At 33.7% G+C, this 7,714-nt stretch overlaps 1 long non-coding RNA gene across 1 annotated transcript; it reads right to left on the bottom strand.

Moving 5' to 3' along the window:
* Window positions 1-388: 388 nt before the first annotated feature.
* Window positions 389-7,477, bottom strand: LOC149798943 (uncharacterized). The gene is made up of 2 exons (XR_016420850.1): window positions 7,348-7,477; window positions 389-1,002 (listed from the first exon to the last, which is right to left on the bottom strand). It is a non-coding gene; the product is annotated as an uncharacterized LOC149798943 (long non-coding RNA).
* Window positions 7,478-7,714: the final 237 nt, after the last annotated feature.

Raw genomic sequence — 7,714 nt, 5'->3', positions numbered from 1 at the left:
CAGACCCTTGGTTCTCAAAAATTTCACTTAACTTTCAAGAAAAGCTTACTTAAAAATAAAAAAGAAATCTGAAAAGATAATTCCAGGCCATGAAGAGAATTTGACAAAAAATGATTTTGATAATAATGTATATTTTTATTTTTAAGAACTATTCATGAAAATACCGCAATGACCGACTATGCCGTGTCTACTCGTTTTCATAATACAGATGATATTAACCACTTTCATGTAAAACAAAATCCAAAACGTATTTAACTAAATTGCCGCATATCCATAAATCATTTTTGCTGCTAAAACTACCTCGATGTGAGAGATCTATTACCCGTAGCTTTGACAGGCAGGTGTAACAAGATAACATGGTGGGATTTCCGGATTCACAACATAACACTTTTGACGATGATATAAATACAATGTTTAATAATGAATGATTTTAATGAGCAATTAATTATGAATATGTGCGCGTATATATAATCCAAATATTGGATTAATTAACATAAGAACGCACAGACTTAATAATGAAAAATGCAAATAAATTACTTTACAAAAAACAAAGACAAGGCGTGAATGGTTCACAAAGATTTCACAATGAAAAGATGGATATAGTTTACTCAGCTAGTAAACAATGTAGAATTTTACTCGTGTAGTAAAATGAATTCACTCAGGTAGTGAAATTATGGTGACGAAAAGGGACAGATATACAACTTATCTTTACATTCCCACAAGATACAATGGGTTTAACGAACCCCAAAATTAGCCAACGGCTAATTGATTATATGTAAGGAGATACACTCCGTCATCAGCACACTTTATTTCAGCTCCACGGCCGCTACAGTTCAGCTTCACGGCTGCTACGGTTAATTCCTGTGGTTGGCTTTACAGCTTGCACCACGTCGACCCCGATCATTCTGATAACTTTGAACGCTTGGGTCACGCTGGTCACTCTAGACACCCTAGATACTCTGGACACTCCAGACAGCTCTACACTCCGGACACTCCGAACAGCTGAAAATACATCCAATACCGTGTACTATACACTATACGGGCATAGAAAAACGTAATGACGTTATACACGGTAAGTTATACCGATTACATTATCGGCACGATAATTACAAAATAACAGTTTTCAGAAATAAACCTAACCCTGCTTGATAAGAATCCTACTGTAATAAACATTTCTTAAAAATGTAGCTTTATATTACTAATATAAATCCCTTGCTGAGTCGCAAACAAGAATAGAAATACATGCATTATACTGCATAAACCAAAGCGACATAGCAAACATACAAAAATAAGCATGGTGGTACAATAGTTATATCTTATACACAAGAAATTAATAAACTTACACACCTCTACAGCTGAAGATATGCAAGTCCTTATAGCAGACCGCTGACTGACAAGGCTATTCATAAGGAAAAGAGATTTACCTACGGTGAGGTATTTATACACAGATATCGTTTGTGCACTGAAGGCATTCGGTTCTTCCCATCGAAAGCACATCGCACGTGCGGCATAGGATGAACTGAACTCACTATTTCGAAATACAACACAATATATACATAAATCACCCTCGGGTATCGTTGTACACGAAAAACGAAACCCGAGTACATGTATTTAATAAATGAAAGAATTTATACAATTCTGTGACAGCATGCTGCCTTGATACTTTGGAAATGGTTCGCATCTTGCTCGCAAAGTGACTGGTCAGTTGTCCCTGGAATCCATGATAGCCAATTTATACATTTTATATCTCATCCTGCTTACAAATACTTCATTTGCTTAGCTTTACTTTCTCATATGACGCGCATGCTATGGCGTTTCTTTGACCTATTTCATGGTGTTGATAGTTACTTGTGAAATATAGCTGATGAAGTTATATTAGGTAACTGCGTCATATCAGTACAACACAATACGTAAAAGTGCAATGTCAGCAGCGCTGAATTAAATTTCGATCCATTATCAGGCTAGAGCGATGTGATTTTCGAAAAAAACGTTTTTTTAAAAAAAGGGTTCGTGTCTTTCGTATTGAGAAAAAATATAGTTCTAATATATACATTGATTTAAAATGAAATATACAATGTTTATAAATTGAACGATTTCAATCTTTAGCTCGAAAAAGTCAGGAGTTATTCAAATGGTTAACAAATTTCATCTTAAGTGAGCGCTTATTTAAGATCCTCCATTGACATCAGAATTTCAATAAAATATGTAGCGTACATATTACAGGATGTCGTTTGCGTAGTGTAAGTGTTAAAGTACGTAGCGTACATATTACAGGATGTAGTTTGCGTAGTGTAATTGTTAAAGTACGTAGCGTACATATTACAGGATGTAGTTTGCGTAATGTAAGTGTTAAAGTACGTAGCTTACATATTACAGGATGTCGTTTGCGTAGTGTAAGTGTTAAAGTACGTAGCGTACATATTACAGTATGTAGTTTGCGTAATGTAAGTGTTAAAGTACGTAGCTTACATATTACAGGATGTCGTTTGCGTAGTGTAAGTGTTAAAGTACGTAGCGTACATATTACAGTATGTAGTTTGCGTAGTGTAAGTGTTAAAGTACGTAGCTTACATATTACAGGATGTCGTTTGCGTAATGTAAGTGTTAAAGTACGTAGCTTACATATTACAGTATGTAGTTTGCGTAGTGTAAGTGTTAAAGTACGTAGCGTACATATTACAGGATGTAGTTTGCGTAGTGTAATTGTTAAAGTACGTAGCGTACATATTACAGGATGTAGTTTGCGTAATGTAAGTGTTAAAGTACGTAGCTTACATATTACAGGATGTCGTTTGCGTAGTGTAAGTGTTAAAGTACGTAGCGTACATATTACAGTATGTAGTTTGCGTAATGTAAGTGTTAAAGTACGTAGCTTACATATTACAGGATGTCGTTTGCGTAGTGTAAGTGTTAAAGTACGTAGCGTACATATTACAGTATGTAGTTTGCGTAGTGTAAGTGTTAAAGTACGTAGCTTACATATTACAGGATGTCGTTTGCGTAATGTAAGTGTTAAAGTACGTAGCTTACATATTACAGTATGTAGTTTGCGTAGTGTAAGTGTTAAAGTACGTAGCGTACATATTACAGGATGTAGTTTGCGTAATGTAAGTGTTAAAGTACGTAGCGTACATATTACAGGATGTCGTTTGCGTAATGTAAGTGTTAAAGTACGTAGCTTACATATTACAGTATGTAGTTTGCGTAGTGTAAGTGTTAAAGTACGTAGCGTACATATTACAGGATGTAGTTTGCGTAATGTAAGTGTTAAAGTACGTAGCGTACATATTACAGTATGTAGTTTGCGTAGTGTAAGTGTTAAAGTACGTAGCTTACATATTACAGGATGTCGTTTGCGTAATGTAAGTGTTAAAGTACGTAGCTTACATATTACAGGATGTAGTTTGTGTAGTGTAAGTGTTAAAGTACGTAGCGTACATATTACAGTATGTAGCGTACATGTGGGAGAAGGTAGCTTACATAGCGTACAAATTACGGCGTTGTGTACATATTGCAGAATGTAGCATAAATATTACAGTGTGTAGCGTACATGTTACAATATATGGCGTTCATGTCACAGTGTGTAGTTTATATATTACAGTACGTATCATTATTACAGTATGTAGCGTACATATTATAGTATGTTGCGTCCATGTTAGAGTGTTTAACGTATATATTGCAGTGTGTTGTGAGTATACTGCGGTAATTAATCTTAATTATGACTGTAAATTCAACGAAATTCAACCACTTATATGAAAATTATTCGGAAAAAATCACTTGTTTTCTTTGTACTTAATCACATATTAATCAGTTTGCAAAATCCTTCAGACTGGAAATTAATAAATTAAACAGTTTACTCTTTACGTACTCGTGAAAAAGGTAAGTTTGTAAGCTAAGACGAAAACCAATAATAAAGCTATAAAGTAGGTGGGCCTAAAGTGATTGCTTTTAAAAATCTCATTTTCTCTTCAAATGTCTTAAATAATTCTTACAAAATACAAATGGAATATTCTAATATTTAATTGCTATAATTTCTTGAAGGAATGTAGTAAGTATGATATTTGTTACTGTATGTAGAAAGGAACACTTGAGATGTTGATAATTAACTTGGGAAAGTGCTGATGATTAATTTGGGAATGAAGTTGATAATTTGGGAAATGCATTTATAAATAACTTGTGAAAGGTGTTGATAATTAATCTGGCAAAGGTATTTATAACTAATTTGGGAACGATTCTGATAATTAATTTGGGAAAGGTGTTGATAATTAATTTGGGAAAGATGCTGATAATTAGTTCGGGAAGGCGTTGAAAATTAATTTGGGAAATATGTTTTTATCTCTAATAACATAAACTCTTAAACGTGGAAAGTTCCTTTAATGGTAAACATTAAATAACAGATATAATGTTGGGGCAGATTTATTGTATTATGCAAGGGTCCGTCAATCTGTAAATTATATGTGATAAGAGTTACCATTAAATTCCCAAAAGACATTCAGGAAAAACTTTGCAAAAAGAAATTATTTTCTTAAAGGTATGAACGGTTGCAGAATATACTATCATGATGAAATATACATATTATTAGAAACTAAGGAACTAAAGAAATAGAAAATGTAATCTAACCTAACAAGTCAGTTGTTCACTGACTCAACATTTTGCCTTATTATAAAAACTACCCAAAAAAATCATAATCTAATATTGTTTCTGAAGAAATTATGTTATGGAATTCCTGCGACAAAACCTATTCTAGCAAAGACTCTAATTTCAAACTGGATCACACACACACACACACACACACACACTCGAATATAACATGTAATATGAATGGTACACACACATGTAAATATACTAGTAATAACGTAGTCATATTTTGAAAATAGTTTTAAATTGTTTATATACATCCTTGAAAATTTATTTATATCTCTAAATCCCGTTTTATTCTTCTTCTTCTTCTTCTTCTTATTATTATTATTATTATTATTGGTGGTGGTGGTTGTGGTGATCTATTTTACACTTATTATCTTATACAATTTTTAAAAAATACATATGCATGTACATATATCTATTATATAGTATATTTTTCCTCCATATCATTATTTATGTTTCCTGATCTTTTCTGTCTACACGTCTTCCCTTCTCTCCCTTTTCTTCCTTGCACACATACCATAACTATATAAAGCTTTCAGTACTGTATATATTTTGTTTTCAGCTCCAAAAATAACATGAATTTCTACAGTTATATAAAAAGAGATGCTACACACACACACACACACACACACACACACACACACACACACATACACACACACACACACACACACACACACACACACACATACACACACACACACACACCCGGTTTTAGTTCTTACTCGTTTTCTCTTTCCCAATGTTATTTTTTTTCCTTTTCTTATGACAACAAAAGAACTCCATGTAAGGTTAATTCATCTTTAAATATGAACTGTGTCAGCATAATTTCATAGATGTTATTACGTGTATAGAACAACATACTTTTAAGAAAGAATTTATAAGATTGTACGTCTAATGACGTTAGAAGTGATATTGCAGTTTTGCACAATGAGGGTCTCCATTTATAGCTACTAATAAAACCTATTCATAAATATTCAGTAAAAAAGAAAACAACTTGGAAGATAACAATTTGATCTCCGCTCAATTTACCGTCACGCATATCTGCTGAGCATTCAAACATACCACTCATTTCAAGACGTTATTGTTGTCACGTACACGTTTTCTTACCTGGACTTTTAGAGGCTGAATTGACATAGAAAGACTTTCAGACTCAAACCATGTGGTATGTATTAACCTTTGTTAGTCTGGATATTGCAGTGCACTGGTTACAAGTCATGTCAAGGCAGTGTACACGTTAACCTTTGTTAGTCTGGATATTGCAGTGCACTGGTTACAAGTCATGTCAAGGCAGTGTACACGTTAACCTTTGTTAGTGTGGATATGCAATGCACTGGTTACAAGTCATGTCAAGGCAGTGTACACGTTAACCTTTGTTAGTCTGGATATGCAATGCACTGGTTACAAGTCATGTCAAGGCAGTGTACACGTTAACCTTTGTTAGTCTGGATATGCAATGCACTGGTAACAAGTCATGTCAAGGCAGTGTACACGTTCTTTTGTAGTGACTACAATGTAAAGGTTGCCAAGTTAACGCGTATAAAACTCGTAAGGCAAGGTCGATTACAGTTATTGACTTTCTATATCCCCCTCCACCTCTAACAGCCCGAGGTTCTTCTTGTTTCAGTGAGTCTCTTCCTCCGTAATCGTTTATTTTATGTACATTTCTAGAACTGTAACATCTCTATGCCTGATATTTTGTTGTACTTCAAGCTTATATTTATTTGGAAGGGTTTAAATTCCCAAGCTTTTGTGAAGTTCATTTTACATTTTGCGAACATTACCTTTTGTTGGCACCATATAGCCACTATTGTGATGACTTGCCGAAAAAGTCATGCCATTAGACCAGTCCACAAGGATTCTAACATTAATTTGTCCATATTATCACAATTGGGATAGCGTACTGTTAAACCCAATAAATAAAGAATATATATATATATATATATATATATATATATATATATATATATATATATATATATATATATATATATATATATATATATATATATATATATATATATTTGCCCTTTAAACGGAGTTAAGAGTGACTACGGGCAATTGTATATTGACTGAGTGATAGAACTCCTCCCGTCCCTGCCGAGTGTGTCCGTTACAAAATGTACTTCTGTGCCTTTTGTGGCTATTCTCAATCTCCTTTGCAAATTAATACGTTGATTGTCTACATCTTTTAATTTCTATTTTTATTTACATTGAATAAGTCAATATAAGACACACTTATGATTTAAACATGAAAGTTGGTTTTCCTGAAGAAAGCAGAGCACTGCAAACACATGATTAGTTTTTGATCACTGAACACTCAGCAATTCACATACCGGCGAATGGAACTTAGTGTGGAATAGAAACTATGTGAAATGACGAACCAACAAGAGGTAATTAAAATATAATAATATACAAGCGAATATTCTCAAGTCTTTTCATGGATTTTTGACCGTATCTTGCTACGATGAGAGAGAGAGAGAGAGAGAGAGAGAGCAGCTTTTCGACATTTTCATATTTAATTAATAACAATAATCAATTTGTAGAAAATTATAATAGGCTTAAGAAACAACAACAAGACATTCAATACCTTACATTATGTGTGCCTCGTTTACGTTGAGAACAAGATAGGTGAATTTGTTTTAGAACCACGAATTAGCTATCAAATAATATGCAAACATACATTCACAGATAGATACCCACCTCTCCAATCTGGACTCCTGTAAATAGGAAATTTCCTATTTTAAACCCAATTACACAATAATCAACGTATCAACTACTTTGAATGCAACATCAAAACAGTATGACAATAAATCACGTAGGAGGATTATCGTGTGACGCAGAGCATATGTCTTACATGACTTGTGTTTCAACGAACTATGTACAACAGTGTTTGGGTATGTTGAATCAGACGTTTCCATAGGGAACACGCCCTTTCAGAAGAAGCCCTTCGCTTGTTGGGACTAAATAGCCATCATCAACATTTCGTTACTCCTGTTACAAATTGATTGAGTGGAAAGAACCGAATACAAAAGCAAAGAAAGAGGCACAGAATGGGTAAAATACTTAA

Source organism: Sinohyriopsis cumingii, chromosome 5, assembly GCF_028554795.1.
Source record: "Sinohyriopsis cumingii isolate HCF-2022 chromosome 5, ASM2855479v2, whole genome shotgun sequence".
Taxonomy (NCBI): Eukaryota; Metazoa; Mollusca; class Bivalvia; order Unionida; family Unionidae; genus Sinohyriopsis; species Sinohyriopsis cumingii.
This window is presented reverse-complemented; position numbering and strand designations above follow the sequence as displayed.